Source organism: Oncorhynchus gorbuscha, linkage group LG11, assembly GCF_021184085.1.
Source record: "Oncorhynchus gorbuscha isolate QuinsamMale2020 ecotype Even-year linkage group LG11, OgorEven_v1.0, whole genome shotgun sequence".
NCBI lineage: Eukaryota > Metazoa > Chordata > Actinopteri > Salmoniformes > Salmonidae > Oncorhynchus > Oncorhynchus gorbuscha.
Genome location: NC_060183.1, coordinates 85424713 through 85441955, shown reverse-complemented (window position 1 = coordinate 85441955; position 17243 = coordinate 85424713). Strand labels below are relative to the sequence as shown.

General features: G+C 45.9%; 1 pseudogene; it reads left to right on the top strand.

The window, feature by feature from the left end:
* The first annotated feature begins 4955 nt into the window (after window positions 1–4955).
* LOC123989575 overlaps window positions 4956–17243 on the top strand; it is a 144737-nt pseudogene continuing 132449 nt past the window's right edge.

Below are 17243 nucleotides of genomic sequence, written 5' to 3'. Positions count from 1 at the left end.
AGAGCCAAGATGGAGGAATGATTGAGCTGAGCCGGATCCTGGGTAAAGTCTTAAACGATAGATGTTGTAATTCATTGTTCTGTTTTGTTTACATATTGGTCATTTATTTACAGCTGCGACCTTGCCAAGATAAAGCAAAGCAGTTCGACACTCAAATCAAATCAAATGTATTTATAAAGCCCTTGTTACATCAGCTGATATTTCAAAGTGCTGTACAGAAACCCAGCCTAAAACACCAAACAGCAAGCAATGCAGGTGTAGAAGCACGGTGGCTAGGAAAAACTCGAAGGAAGGCCAGAACCTAGGAAGAAACCTAGAGAGGAACCAGGCTATGAGGGGTGGCCAGTCCTCTTCTGGCTGTGCCGGGTGGAGATTATAAACCTAGAGAGGAATCAGGCTATGAGGGGTGGCCAGTCCTCTTCTGGCTGTGCCGGGTGGAGATTATAAACCTAGAGAGGAACCAGGCTCTGAGGGGGGGCCAGTCCTCTTCTGGCTGTGCCGGGTGGAGATGTTAAATACATTTGATTTGATTTTGATTTGATTAGAGTGTCTAGTTTGAGAAACAGACGCCTCACAAATATTTAACTGGCAGTACCCGCAAACTCCAGTCTCAAAGTCAACAGTGAAGAGGCTCCGGGATGCTGGCCTTCTAGGCAGAGCCTCAGACTTCCTTATTATTTGAGATTGTACACCATCTGTTGATAACAAAGAGACACACCTCCCCCTTGAGATGACCCTGCTGATGCATGAAAAAACCCTGATAGAAATATTATCCTTGTCCATCCATGACTCCTAGAAACACACAGGTCATTCGGAAAGTATTCTGACCCCTTGACTTTTTCCACATTTTGTTTCGTTACAACCTAATACTTTAATGGATTAAATCATTTTTTGCCCTCATCAATCTACACACAAAACCCCATAATGACAAAGCAATAACAGGTTTGTAGATTTGCAAATTACACATTTTTACATCTGAAATATCACATTTATATCAGCATTCAGACCCTTTACTCAGTACTTTGTTGAAGCACCTTTGGCAGTGATTACAGCCTCAAGTCTTCTTGGGTATGACGCTACAAGCTTGGCACACCTGTAATTTGGGGAGTTTCTCACCATTCTTCTCTGCAGATCATCTCAAGCTCTGTCAGGTTGGATGGGGAGCGTTGCTGCACAGATATTTTCAGGTCTCTCCAGAGATGTTAGATCGGGTTCAAGTTTGGGCTCTGGCTGGGCCACTCAAGGACTTGTCCCGAAACCAATTCTGCGTTGTCTTGGCTGTGTGCTTAGAGTCGTTGTTGTGTTGGAAGGTGAACCTTTACCCCAGGCTGTGGTCCTGAACGCTCCAGATCAGGTTATCATCAAGGATCTCTTTGCTCAATTCATATTTCCCTCGATCCTGACTAGGATCGAGATGCACTATTGTAAAGTGACTGTTCCACTGGATGTCATAAGGTGAATGCACCAATTTGTAAATCGCTCTGGATAAGAGCGTCTGCTAAATGACTTAAATGTAAATGTAGTCTCCAAGTAGCTGCCTCTGAAAAACATCCTCCACAGCTGCCACCCCCATGCTTCAGCGTAGGGATGGTGCCAGGTTTCCTCCAGACATGATGCTGCCACCCCCATGCTTCAGCGTAGGGATGGTGCCAGGTTTCCTCCAGACATGACAATTGGCTTTCATGCCAAAAAAGTTAAATATTTTCATCAGTCCAGAATCTTGTTTCTTATGGTCTGAGAGTCCTTCAGGTGACATTTGGCAAATTTGTGCATTTTACTGAGAAGTGGCTTCCATCTAGCCACTCTATCATAAAGGCCTAATTGGTGGAGAGCTGCAGAGATGGTTGCCCTTCTGGAAGGTTCTCCAATATCCACAGAAGAACTCTCTGGAGCTCTGTCAGAGTGACCATCTGGTTCTTGGTCACCTCCCTGACCAAGGCCCTTCTCCCCAAATTGCTCAGTTTGTCCGGGCAGCCAGCTCTTGAAAGAGTCTTGGTGGTTCCAAACTTCTTCCATTAAAGAATGATGGAGGACACTGTGTTCTTGGGGACCTTCAAGGCTGCAGAAACGTTTTGGTACCCTTCCCCAGATCTGTGCCCCGACACAATCCCGTCTCGGAGCTCTGTGGACAATTCCTTCAACCTCATGTCTTGGTTTTTACTCTGACATGAACCGTCAACTGTGGGACCTTATATAGACAGGTGTGTGCCTTTCCAAATCATGTCCAATCAATTGAATTTTCCACAGGTAGACTCCAATCAAGATGTAGAATCATCTCAAGGATGAAAACAGGATGCACCTGAGCTCAATTTCGAGTCTCACAGCAAAGAGTCTGAATACTTATGTAAATAAGGTATTTCTGCATTTATTTCATACATTTGTAAAAATTAAAAAAACCTGTTTTGCTTTGTCATTATTGTGTATTGATTGTGTGATGATGATCAAAAATGATCAATGATCACATTTAATCAATTTCAGAATGAGGCTGTAGCGTAACAAAAGGTGAGAAAGGGAAGGGGTCTGAATACTTTCCAAATGAACTGTAGGATATTATAGTTACTTCAGGTCCCGTTGACTTGAACGGAGCTTGTCCAGTTTATTCTCCAGCGATTATACGTTCGCCCATAGAACAGAGTAGAGCAGATGTATTTACGACGTAGATTCATGAGGGTGCTGGCATCTCTTAAGACGTCTCTTCCTTTTCGGAGTCTTGAGGATTAGTGCTTCATCCGGGGTGAGCAGTATGTCCTGAACGGAGCTTGTCCAGTTTATTCTCCAGTATGTCCTGAACGGAGCTTGTCCAGTTTATTCTCCAGTATGTCCTGAACGGAGCTTGTCCAGTTTATTCTCCAGTATGTCCTGAACGGAGCTTGTCCAGTTTATTCTCCAGTATGTCCTGAACGGAGCTTGTCCAGTTTATTCTCCAGTATGTCCTGAACGGAGCTTGTCCAGTTTATTCTCCAGTATGTCCTGAACGGAGCTTGTCCAGTTTATTCTCCAGTATGTCCTGAACGGAGCTTGTCCAGTTTATTCTCCAGTATGTCCTGAACGGAGCTTGTCCAGTTTATTCTCCAGTATGTCCTGCTCCGCCCACTCGTTGAAGTAGAAATCCAACTCATAGGAGTGATCGCTGTTCTGATGTTCAGAAACTCTTTTCCGACCATAGGAAACGACGGCGTAAACATAATGTACAAGAACAGTTAAATTCAGTACAGAAAAAAAACAGAGAAATTAACAGACTTGGTCCAAATCCCGTAAAACGGCAGCTATTCATTGCAAAGGCAACCCCAACGGTTCTAGTGTCAAATCCTTCACGGACCTAAAAGAAAGCTCACATAGTTGGCAGATCATTTAGTTTAGATATTGTATAATAATATATCTTTAATATATAATCATGTCCATATTTGGTTGTCACATGACCTGGCCATCTGCTAAGATAAAGAGAAGATAGTGTAAGGACCCAGATAGCAGTAGACATTCCATGGCCCCGCCCAGAGGCCCCGCCCAGAGGCCCCACAAGCCCCACCCAGAGGCCCCACCCAGAGGCCCCACCCAGAGGCCCCAGAGTCCCCAGAGGACCCAGTAGCCCCAGGAAACAGAAGTGTTCAACATAGCTCACTGATACACATTTCTACAGTGCTGCTGAAGGCAGGTGATGAGACAGAGACATGATGCTGCTGGCTGAAGGCAGGTGATGAGACAGAGACATGATGATGCTGGCTGAAGACAGGTGATGAGACAGAGACATGATGATGCTGGCTGAAGACAGGTGATGAGACAGAGACATGATGCTGCTGACTGAAGACAGGTGATGAGACAGAGACATGATGCTGCTGGCTGAAGACAGGTGATGAGACAGAGACATGATGCTGCTGGCTGAAGACAGGTGATGAGACAGAGACATGATGCTGCTGACTGAAGACAGGTGATGAGACAGAGACATGATGCTGCTGACTGAAGACCGGTGATGAGACAGAGACATGATGCTGCTGACTGAAGACAGGTGATGAGACAGAAGTGATGATGCTGGTCCTTCTGTAGCTCAGTTGGTAGAGCATGGCGCTTGTAACGCCAGGGTAGTGGGTTCGATCCCCGGGACCACCCATACGTAGAATGTATGCACACATGACTGTAAGTCGCTTTGGATAAAAGCGTCTGCTAAATGGCATATATTATTATTATATTATTATATATTAAGACAGGTGTTGAGACAGAAGTGATGCTGCTGGGTGAAGACAGGTGGTGAGACAGAAGTGATGCTGCTGGCTGAAGACAGGTGTGATGAGACAGAGACATGATGCTGCTGGCTGAAGACAGGTGATGAGACAGAGACATGATGCTAGCTGAAGGCAGGTGTGATGAGACAGAGACATGATGCTTTCTGAAAGCAGGTGTGATGAGACAGAGACATGATGCTGCTGGCTGAAGACAGGTGATGAGACAGAGACATGATGCTGCTGGCTGAAGACAGGTGATGAGACAGAGACATGATGCTAGCTGAAGGCAGGTGTGATGAGACAGAGACATGATGCTGCTGGCTGAAGACAGGTGATGAGACAGAGACATGATGCTGCTGGCTGAAGACAGGTGATGAGACAGAGACATGATGCTGCTGGCTGAAGACAGGTGATGAGACAGAAGTGAGGCTGCTGGCTGAAGACAGGTGATGAGACAGAGACATGATGCTGCTGGCTGAAGACAGGTGATGAGACAGAAGTGATGCTGCTGGCTGAAGAAAGCTGATGAGACAGAAGTGATGCTACTGGCTGAAGACAGGTGATGAGACAGAAGTGATTCTGGCTGAGGTCCGGTGCTGTGTGTTTCTGTGGCGACATGATGCTGCTGACACACAGCCATGCTGCTGACACACAGCCATGCTGCTGGTGGAGTGACTCACAGGGTGGAGGACAGAGGGAGGACCGCAAGTCATTTCAGAGTTGAAGAAGCTCCTCGGAAGAGAGGAGCGAAAGTGTTGGAGGAGAGAAAGAGCCGAGCCGAGGCTGCCGGCTACATCCAAGCTGCCATGATAGTCACACCTCTGTGCAGGATAGCATCATCACAGTGAGTAGCTATATCATTTCTATATTCCTCCCTCCTCCCTCCGTCGCTCCATCCTCATCCTCCTCAGACGGACGGACATCACCCCGGGGTTGCTGTGGCAACGGCAGGTCTGTATGTGTAGGACACTAACTCATACTGTCAGCTATACAGGGAAACGCTGCTGCTGAATGTGTCATCATTTTTCTCTCTCTCTCGTGCTCTCCTCTTCTCTCTCTCTCTCTCTTCTCCATCGCTCTCTATCTCTCTCTCTCCTCTCCCTCTCTTCTCCATCACTCTCTATCTCTCTCTCTCCTCTCCCTCTCTTCTCTCTCTCTCCTCCATCACTCTATCTCTCTCTCTCCTCTCCTACTCTTCTCTCTCTCTCCTCTCCCTCTCATCTCTCTCTTCTCCATCGCTCTCTCTCTCTCTTCTCTCTCTCCTCTCCCTCTCATCTCTCACTTCTCCATCGCTCTCTCATCTCTCTCTTCTCCATCGCTCTCTCCCTCTCATCTCTCTCTTCTCCATCCTCTCTCTCTCTCCTCTCCCTCTCATCTTCTCCATCGCTCTCTCCCTCTCATCTCTCTCTTCTCCATCTCTCTCTCTCTCTCCTCTCCCTCTCATCTCTCTCTTCTCCATCGCTCTCTCCCTCTCATCTCTCTCTTCTCCATCGCTCTCTCTCTCTCCTCTCCCTCTCATCTCTCTCTTCTCCATCGCTCTCTCCCTCTCATCTCTCTCTTCTCCATCGCTCTCTCTCTCTCCTCTCCCTCTCATCTCTCTCTTCTCCATCGCTCTCTCCCTCTCATCTCTCTCTTCTCCATCGCTCTCTCTCTCTCTCTCCCTCTCATCTCTCTCTTCCATCGCTCTCTCCCTCTCATCTCTCTCTTCTCCATCGCTCTCTCTCTCTCCTCTCCCTCTCATCTCTCTCTTCTCCATCGCTCTCTCCCTCTCATCTCTCTCTTCTCCATCGCTCTCTCTCTCATCTCTCTCTTCTCCATCGCTCTCTCCCTCTCATCTCTCTCTTCTCCATCGCTCTCTCCCTCTCATCTCTCTCTTCTCCATCGCTCTCTCCCTCTCATCTCTCTCTTCTCCATCGCTCTCTCCCTCTCATCTCTCTCTTCTCCATCGCTCTCTCCCTCTCATCTCTCTCTTCTCCATCGCTCTCTCCCTCTCATCTCTCTCTTCTCCATCGCTCTCTCCCTCTCGTCTCTCTCTTCTCCATCGCTCTCTCTCTCCTCTCCCTCTCATCTCTCTCTTCTCCATCGCTCTCTCTCTCCTCTCCCTCTCATCTCTCTCTTCTCCATCGCTCTCTATCTCGCTCTCTCGTCTCTCTCTTCTCCATCGCTCTCTCTCTCTCCCCTCCCTCTCATCTCTCTCTTCTCCATCGCTCTCTATCTCTCTCTCCTCTCCCTCTCTACTCTCTCTTTCCTCTCCCTCTCTTCTCTCTCTCTCCATCCCTTCTGTCTTTCCCTTTCTCTGTGTGTGTGGACGGTTCATCAGGAGAATTAATCGTAGGGTTGGGTCAGTAATATTGTCATAGAGATCCTACTCCATTCCTTCCCAAGCTGCTCCCTCTCTTTCCCTCCTTCCCTGTCAATTACATTACATTACATTACATTTTAGGGATTTATTGGAATTGGTATTAGAGACATATGTTAACATTGATCTTTACTGGTATGGGAAACATATGTTAATATTGATCTTTATTGGTATGGGGAAACACATGTTAATATCGATCTTTATTGGTATGGGGAAACATATGTTAATATTGATTTTTATTGGTATGGGAAACACATGTTAATATTGATCTTTATTGGTATGGGAAACACATGTTAACATTGGTCTTTATTGGTATGGGAAACATATATTAACATTGATCTGTATTGGTATGGGAAACATATATTAACATTGATCTGTATTGGTATGGGAAACATATGTTATCATTGATCTTTATTGGTATGGGAAACACATGTTAATATTGATCTTTATTGGTATGGGAAACACATGTTAACATTGGTCTTTATTGGTATGGGAAACATATATTAACATTGATCTGTATTGGTATGGGAAACATATGTTATCATTGATCTTTATTGGTATGGGAAACATATGTTATCATTGATCTTTATTGGTATGGGAAACATATGTTATCATTGATCTGTATTGGTATGGGAAACATATGTTATCATTGATCTTTATTGGTATGGGAAACATATGTTATCATTGATCTTTATTGGCATGGGAAACATATGTTAACATTGCTAATGCAAGTGAAGTAGATAATAACTAAAGTGAAATAACCAATAAAAATGAACTGTAAACATTACACTCACAAAAGTTCCAAAATAATAAAGATATTTCAAATGTTATATTATGTCTATCAGGTATGAAGGTAGGACCCAGATGCATATTATGTCTCAGGTATGAAGGTAGGACCCAGATGCAGACACCGTTGAGTTAACAATGGTTTAATAATGCAACAGACAGGTCAATGCAGGCAGGGGTCAGGCAGCCAAGAGACAGGTCAATGCAGGCAGGGCAGGCAGGGGTCAGGGAAGGCAGGGGTCAGAGAGGCAGGGCAGGCAGGGGTCAGGCAGGCAGGCAGGGGTCAGGGGGTCAGGCAGGCAGGGGTCAGGCAGGCAGGGGTCAGGCAGGCAGGGGTCAGGCAGGCAGGGGTCAGAGAGGCAGGGCAGGCAGGGGTCGGGGAAGGCAGGGGTCAGAGAGGCAGGGCAGGCAGGGGTCAGGCAGGGGTCAGGCAGGCGTCAGGCAGGCAGGTGTCAGGCAGGCAGGGGTCAGGCAGGCAGGGGTCAGGCAGGGATCAGGCAGGGCAGGCAGAGGGCAGGCAGAGGGCAGGCAGGGGTCAGTAAACCAGAGGTGGGGCAGCAGTACCGGACGACAGGCAGGCTCAAGGTCAGGGTAGGCAGTGTGGTCAGGCAGGCGGACTCAGAACCTGGAGGGGGTGGAGACAATCACAAAGACAGATGAATCAGAACAGGCTGTGACAGTACCGCCCCATCCCCTGGCGTCCTATCTGGGTGCATACCTGGCTGACCGGGGTGCCGGCTGGTGGAAGTTTGCGATGAGGGCTGGGTCCAGGATGTCTCTAGCGGGGACCCAGCACCTCTCCTCAGGCCGTAACCCTCCCAGTCAACCAACTACTGGAAAACCCTGCCCCATGGTCGAACACTCAGGAGGCGTCTCACCGTGTACGCCTGATGGCCATCGATGACACAGGGGAGGAGGGGTGGACCTGGAAACAAACGACAAAGGGCTGTGAGACACCGGCTTAATCCTAGACACATGGAAAGTAGGGTGAATACGGAGGGGGTACGCGGTAGCAGAAGACCGCAGTGGTGCTAATGACTCTAGAGATGGGGAACGCGACGATGAAATAGGGGGGAAAGGTTACGGGACTCCACCCGGAGGGGCAGGTCCTGGGTGGAGAGCCATACTCTCTGCCCGAGCCGATAGCGTGGAGCAGGGGTCCAGTGGCGATCCACTTGTCGCCTATACCTGGAAGTGGTCTTCAACAGAGCGGCCGGGGGCTCTCTTCCAGGTACGGAGACAGAGGCGGATGACCATCTGGGCAGACGGATTGCTGACTTCCTCCTCTTGCTCAGGGAAGAGCAGAGGCTGATAGCCCAAGGAACACTAGAGGTGCGAGAGACTCGTGGCAGAGCAAGGAAAGGTGTTGTGAGCGTTCTCAACCCATACCAGTTGCTGACTCCAGGTGGTAGGGTTGGTGGAGAACAGGCAGTGAAGAGTCATCTCCATGTCCTGGTTGGCTCGCTCCGACTGGCTGTTGGACTGAGGGTCGAATCCAGAGGACAGGCTGGCCAACGACCCAATGATTGTGCAGAACGCCTGGCTAACAGTATGTGACTACTGCAGTGCATCAGCCAGAAGAGGACTGGCCACCCCACATAGCCTGGTTCCTCTCTAGGTTTCTTCCTAGGTTTTGGCCTTTCTAGGGAGTTTTTCCTAGCCACCGTGCTTCTACACCTGCATTGCTTGCTGTTTGGGGTTTTAGGCTGGGTTTCTGTACAGCACTTTGAGATATCAGCTGATGTAAAAAGGGCTATATAAATACATTTGATTTGATTTGATCAGGGCTGGCCAGGTGTTACAAGTACTGTAGTTTACTGTAGTATTTACAGACAGAGAGAGAGAGAGAGAGAGAGAGAGAGAGAGAGAGAGAGAGAGAGAGAGAGAGAGAGAGAGAGAGAGAGAGAGAGAGAGAGAGAGAGAGAGAGAGAGAGAGAGAGAGAGAGAGAGAGACAGAGAGAGAGAGAGAGAGGGAGACAGGAGAGAGAGACAGGAGAGAGAGAGACAGAGAGAGAGAGAGAGAGAGAGACAGGAGGAGAGAGAGAGAGAGAGAGACAGGAGACAGAGAGAGAGAGACAGAGACAGAGAGAGAGAGAGGGAGACAGAGAGACAGGAGACAGGAGAGAGAGACAGACAGGAGACAGGAGGAGAGGAGACAGGAGAGAGAGACAGGAGACAGGAGAGAGAGACAGGAGACAGGAGAGAGGAGACAGGAGGAGAGACAGGAGACAGGAGACAGGAGAGAGACAGGAGAGAGAGACAGGAGACAGGAGAGAGAGAGAGAGAGACAGGAGGAGAGAGAGAGAGACAGGAGACAGACAGGAGAGAGAGAGAGACAGGAGAGAGAGAGAGACAGGAGAGAGAGAGAGACGTGTGTGTGTGTGTGTGTGTGTGTGTGTGTGTGTGTGTGTGTGTGTGTGTGTGTGTGTGTGTGTGTGTGTGTGTGTGTGTGTGTGTGTGTGTGTGTGTGTGTGTGTGTGTGTGTGTGTGTGTGTGTGTGTGTGTGTTTGAGAATGAGAGAGAGAGAGAGACTGGAGAGAGACTGGAGAGAGAGAGAGAGGAGAGAGAGAGTGACATGAGAGAGAGGAGAGAGGAGTGAGTGAGAGAGAGAGGAGAGAGGAGTGAGAGAGAGAGAGAGAGAGAGAGAGAGGAGTGAGTGAGAGAGAGAGGAGTGAGTGAGAGAGAGAGGAGAGAGAGAGAGAGAGGAGAGAGACCCCTTTGGGCCAGTAGCGCAGGTAGCCATGGAGACAGTCAAAGTCAGTAAATGACTGTCTCAACCCACATTAAATAAATACTATAATATACTATGGTAGAAATACTATAATATACTATGGTAGAAATACTATAATATACTATGGTAGAAATACTATAATATACTATGGTAGAAATACTATAATATACTATGGTAGAAATACTATAATATACTATGGTAGAAATACTATAATATACTATGGTAGAAATACTATAATATACTATGGTAGAAATACTATAATATACTATGGTAGAAATACTATAATATACTATGGTAGAAATACTATAATATACTATGGTAGAAATACTATAATATACTATGGTAGAAATACTATAATATACTATGGTAGAAATACTATAATATACTATGGTAGAAATACTATAATATACTATGGTAGGAATACTATAATATACTATGGTAGAAATACTATAATATACTATGGTAGGAATACTGTAGTATTAATATATGTATTTACTATAGTATACACTGTAGTATTTCTGCAGACTTTACTGTAGTATTTACTGTAGTGTTTTGCGTTTATTACTGTAGCATATTGTAATATTTACTGTAGTGTTTTGCAGACAGTACTGTAGTTTACTGTAGTATTTACTGTAGTGTTTTGCAGACAGTACTGTAGCATATTGTAGTATTTACTGTAGTGTTTTGCAGACAGTACTGTAGTTTACTGTAGTATTTACTGATGTTTTTGCAGACAGTACTGTAGTTTACTGTAGTATTTACTGTAGTGTTTTGCAGACAGTACTGTAGTTTACTGTAGTATTTACTGTAGTGTTTTGCAGACAGTACTGTAGCATGTTGTATTATTTACTGTAGTGTTTTGCAGACAGTACTGTAGTTTACTGTAGTATTTACTGTAGTGTTTTGCAGACAGTACTGTAGTTTACTGTAGTATTTACTGTAGTGTTTTGCAGACAGTACTGTAGTTTACTGTAGTATTTACTGTAGTGTTTTGCAGACAGTACTGTAGTTTACTGTAGTATTTACTGTAGTGTTTTGCAGACAGTACTGTAGTTTACTGTAGTATTTACTGTAGTGTTTTGCAGACAGTACTGTAGTTTACTGTAGTATTTACTGTAGTGTTTTGCAGACAGTACTGTAGTTTACTGTAGTATTTACTGTAGTGTTTTGCAGACAGTACTGTAGTTTACTGTAGTATTTACTGTAGTGTTTTGCAGACAGTACTGTAGTTTACTGTAGTATTTACTGTAGTGTTTTGCAGACAGTACTGTAGTTTACTGTAGTATTTACTGTAGTGTTTTGCAGACAGTACTGTAGTTTACTGTAGTATTTACTGTAGTGTTTTGCAGACAGTACTGTAGTTTACTGTAGTATTTACAGTGGAGAACTGTGTTCACCACCACCAGCCATGTCCTGTAAACTTGATGGTAAATTGGCATCAACGTTCTTCAAAAGGTCCTCAGGTGTGATGCTCCAGATGGGTCAGACTACAGGCATCAGTCTGTGATCACAGACCTGAAGATCTATTAACAATATTCAGTCACATTCTAATACAGAACTGAAGAATAATACGCCTCTATGAAGAGGGAACGCAACACCCTGCTACAACTCAACTCTCCGTGAAGTGAAAAAGGTCTGGACTGTAGGTGCGAGTAAGAATGACAACAGACAGAATGTGGTACCGTTTACAAGGACTTTATTCCTTTACACGGTAATATGGGGAAAAGGGGCTGGATGGAACCAAAGCAAAGAAAGTAAATCTCAAAGCCCCCCCCTCTCCTATCTTACCTGCCTACCCACTACTTACCTAATTTAGCACCACCTGGTGCCCTAACCAAAATACAGGGGGTGGTCCGCCCAGGTCTTACCTAGTGTGCCTAGACAGCGAATATGCTACGGGTATATGTATGCCCGCGGGCCTCTTGCCTAAGCACTCCCTAGGTGCCTTCCCCTTCCCCCTGGGCTAACATGTGACTATGCAGTGTCTCAGGGCTGGCCAGGCTAACAGTATGTGACTACTGCAGTGTCTCAGGGCTGGCCAGGCTAACAGTATGTGACTACTGCAGTGTCTCAGGGCTGGCCAGGCTAACAGTATGTGACTACTGCAGAATGTATCAGGGCTGGCCAGGCTAACAGTATGTGACTACTGCAGTGTCTCAGGGCTGGCCAGGCTAACAGTATGTGACTACTGCAGAATGTATCAGGGCTGGCCAGGCTAACAGTATGTGACTACTGCAGTGTCTCAGGGCTGGCCAGGCTAACAGTATGTGACTACTGCAGTGTCTCAGGGCTGGCCAGGCTAACAGTATGTGACTACTGCAGTGTCTCAGGGCTGGCCAGGCTAGCAGCCAGTTCTGTGATTGCAGGAATATACTATGATGGTTTACTCTGCTGTGTTCTCAGTGTTACTCACAGAGACAGGCTCTCTCTCCCTCTTTCTTTATCTCTCTCTCTCTCTCTCTCTCTCTCTCCCTCTCTTTCTCTCTCTCCTCTCTCTCTCTTTCTTTCTCTCGTTCTTTCTTTCTCTCTCTCTCCTCTCTCTCTCTCTCTCTCTCTCTCTCTCTCTCTCTCCCTCTCTCTTCTTTCTCTCTCTCCTCTCTCTCTCTTTCTTTCTTTCTTTCTTTCTTTCTCTCTTTCTTATTCTCTTTCTTTCTTTCTCCTCCCTCTCTGTGTCTCTCGGTCTCTCTCCCTTTCTCCTCTCTCCTTATCTCTCTCTAGGTAGTACTATACTGATTCAGCAGTATCTCTCTCTCTCTCTCTCCCCCTCTCCCTCTCCCTCTCTCTCTCTCTCTCTCCCTCTCCCTCTCCCTAGGCAAGTCAGTTAAGAGCAAATTCTAATTTACAATGACAGCCTACCGAGGAACAGTAACTGCCTTATTCAGGGGCAGAATGACAGATTTTTACCTTCTCAGCTCGGGGTTTCGATCCAGCAACCTTTCGGGTTATTGTTCAAACGCTCTTACCACTAGGCTACCTGCCGTCCCAACATACATGACAAGTTAGGCCAAGCATCAGTGACATACGGGAGAAGCCAGGGATCATTAATACAGGAGAAGCCAGGGATCATTAATACAGGAGAAGCCAGGGATCATTAATACAGGAGAAGCCAGGGATCATTAATACAGGAGAAGCCAGGGATCATTAATACAGGAGAAGCCAGGGATCATTAATACAGGAGAAGCCAGGGATCATTAATACGGGAGAAGCCAGGGATCATTAATACAGGAGAAGCCAGGGATCATTAATACAGGAGAAGCCAGGGAACATTAATACAGGAGAAGGCAGGGATCATTAATACAGGAGAAGCCAGGGATCATTAATACAGGAAAAGCCAGGGATCATTAATACAGGAGAAGCCAGGGATCATTAATACAGGAGAAGCCAGGGATCATTAATACAGGAGAAGCCAGGGATCATTAATACAGGAGAAGCCAGGGATCATTAATACAGGAGAAGCCAGGGATCATTAATACAGGAGAAGCCAGGGATCATTAATACAGGAGAAGCCAGGGAACATTAATACAGGAGAAAGCCAGGGGAGGGATCATTAATACAGGAGAAGCCAGGGATCATTAATACAGGAGAAGCCAGGGATCATTAACATACAGGAGAAGCCAGGGATCATTAATACAGGAGAAGCCAGGGATCATTAACATACAGGAGAAGCCAGGGATCATTAATACAGGAGAAGCCAGGGATCATTAATACAGGAGAAGCCAGGGATCATTAATACAGGAGAAGCCAGGGATCATTAATACAGGAGAAGCCAGGGATCATTAATACAGGAGAAGCCAGGGATCATTAATACAGGAGAAGCCAGGGACATTAATACAGGAGAAGCCAGGGACAGGAGAAGCCAGGGATCATTAATACAGGAGAAGCCAGGGATCATTAATACAGGAGAAGCCAGGGATCATTAATACAGGAGAAGCCAGGGATCATTAATACAGGAGAAGCCAGGGATCATTAATACAGGAGAAGCCAGGGATCATTAATACAGGAGAAGCCAGGGATCATTAATACAGGAGAAGCCAGGGATCATTAATACAGGAGAAGCCAGGGATCATTAATACAGGAGAAGCCAGGGATCATTAATACAGGAGAAGCCAGGGATCATTAATACAGGAGAAGCCAGGGATCATTAATACAGGAGAAGCCAGGGATCATTAATACAGGAGAAGCCAGGGATCATTAATACAGGAGAAGCCAGGGATCATTAATACAGGAGAAGCCAGGGATCATTAATACAGGAGAAGCCAGGGATCATTAATACAGGAGAAGCCAGGGATCATTAATACAGGAGAAGCCAGGGATCATTAATACAGGAGAAGCCAGGGATCATTAATACAGGAGAAGCCAGGGATCATTAATACAGGAGAAGCCAGGGATCATTAATACAGGAGAAGCCAGGGATCATTAATACAGAGAAGCCAGGGATCATTAATACAGGAGAAGCCAGGGATCATTAATACAGGAGAAGCCAGGGATCATTAATACAGGAGAAGCCAGGGATCATTAATACAGGAGAAGCCAGGGATCATTAATACAGGAGAAGCCAGGGATCATTAATACAGGAGAAGCCAGGGATCAGGAGAAGCCAGGGATCATTAATACAGGAGAAGCCAGGGATCATTAATACAGGAGAAGCCAGGGATCATTAATACAGGAGAAGCCAGGGATCATTAATACAGGAGAAGCCAGGGATCATTAATACAGGAGAAGCCAGGGATCATTAATACAGGAGAAGCCAGGGATCATTAATACAGGAGAAGCCAGGGATCATTAATACAGGAGAAGCCAGGGATCATTAATACAGGAGAAGCCAGGGATCATTAATACAGGAGAAGCCAGGGATCATTAATACAGGAGAAGCCAGGGATCATTAATACAGGAGAAGCCAGGGATCATTAATACAGGAGAAGCCAGGGATCATTAATACAGGAGAAGCCAGGGATCATTAATACAGGAGAAGCCAGGGATCATTAATACAGGAGAAGCCAGGGATCATTAATACAGGAGAAGCCAGGGATCATTAATACAGGAGAAGCCAGGGATCATTAATACAGGAGAAGCCAGGGATCATTAATACAGGAGAAGCCAGGGATCATTAATACAGGAGAAGCCAGGGATCATTAATACAGGAGAAGCCAGGGATCATTAATACAGGAGAAGCCAGGGATCATTAATACAGGAGAAGCCAGGGATCATTAATACAGGAGAAGCCAGGGATCATTAATACAGGAGAAGCCAGGGATCATTAATACAGGAGAAGCCAGGGATCATTAATACAGGAGAAGCCAGGGATCATTAATACAGGAGAAGCCAGGGATCATTAATACAGGAGAAGCCAGGGATACATTAATACAGGAGAAGCCAGGGATCATTAATACAGGAGAAGCCAGGGATCATTAATACAGGAGAAGCCAGGGATCATTAATACAGGAGAAGCCAGGGAACATTAATACAGGAGAAGCCAGGGATCATTAATACAGGAGAAGCCAGGGATCATTAATACAGGAGAAGCCAGGGATCATTAATACAGGAGAAGCCAGGGATCATTAATACAGGAGAAGCCAGGGATCATTAATACAGGAGAAGCCAGGGATCATTAATACAGGAGAAGCCAGGGATCATTAATACAGGAGAAGCCAGGGATCATTAATACAGGAGAAGCCAGGGATCATTAATACAGGAGAACAGGGATCATTAATACAGGAGAAGCCAGGGATCATTAATACAGGAGAAGCCAGGGATCATTAATACAGGAGAAGCCAGGGAGAAGCCAGGGAACATTAATACAGGAGAAGCCAGGGAACATTAATACAGGAGAAGCCAGGGAACATTAATACAGGAGAAGCCAGGGAACATTAATACAGGAGAAGCCAGGGATCATTAATACAGGAGAAGCCAGGGATCATTAATACAGGAGAAGCCAGGGATCATTAATACAGGAGAAGCCAGGGACGGGAGAAGCCAGGGATCATTAATACAGGAGAAGCCAGGGAACATTAATACAGGAGAAGCCAGGGATCATTAATACAGGAGTAGCCAGGGAACATTAATACAGGAGAAGCCAGGGATCATTAATACAGGAGAAGCCAGAGAACATTAATACAGGAGAAGCCAGGGAACATTAATACAGGACAAGCCAGGGAACATTAATACAGGAGAAGCCAGGGAACATTAATACAGGAGAAGCCAGGGAACATTAATACAGGAGAAGCCAGGGATCATTAATACAGGAGAAGCCAGGGATCATTAATACAGGAGAAGCCAGGGATCATTAACATACGGGAGAAGCCAGGGATCATTAATACAGGAGAAGCCAGGGAACATTAATACAGGAGAAGCCAGGGATCATTAATACAGGAGTAGCCAGGGAACATTAATACAGGAGAAGCCAGGGATCATTAATACAGGAGAAGCCAGGGATCATTAATACAGGAGAAGCCAGGGAACATTAATACAGGAGAAGCCAGGGAACATTAATACAGGAGAAGCCAGGGATCATTAATACAGGAGAAGCCAGGGATCATTAATACAGGAGAAGCCAGGGAACATTAATACAGGAGAAGCCAGGGAACATTAATACAGGAGAAGCCAGGGATCATTAATACAGGAGAAGCAAAGGAACGTTAAGCCAGGGAATAGTCAGTAACCCATAATTATAGAATACCCCTCAGTAAATGAACTAGTCAATGACTAATGTCGTTTCACAAGTGATTCCCTAATCCCTATGTTGTGCAATACTTTTGACCAGAGCCCTAGTTCCCTACGTAGGGAATTGAGTTCCATTTGGGCCTCACCCAGCCTATAAGAAGCCTTTAGCAGTGTGTTCTCTGATTCCGGTTGACCTCTATCATCCTCACTAACCTCTCTACTACCATGTACAGTATCTACCACTGTTGACCTCTATCATCCCCACTAACCTCTCTACTACCATATACAGTATCTACCACTGTTGACCTCTATCATCCCCACTAACCTCTCTACTACCATATACAGTATCTACCACTGTTGACCTCTATCATCCCCACTAACCTCTCTACTACCATGTACAGTATCTACCACTGTGTTATCATATCTACCACTGTGTTATCATATCTACCACTGTGTTATCATATCTACCACTGTGTTATTGTATCTACCA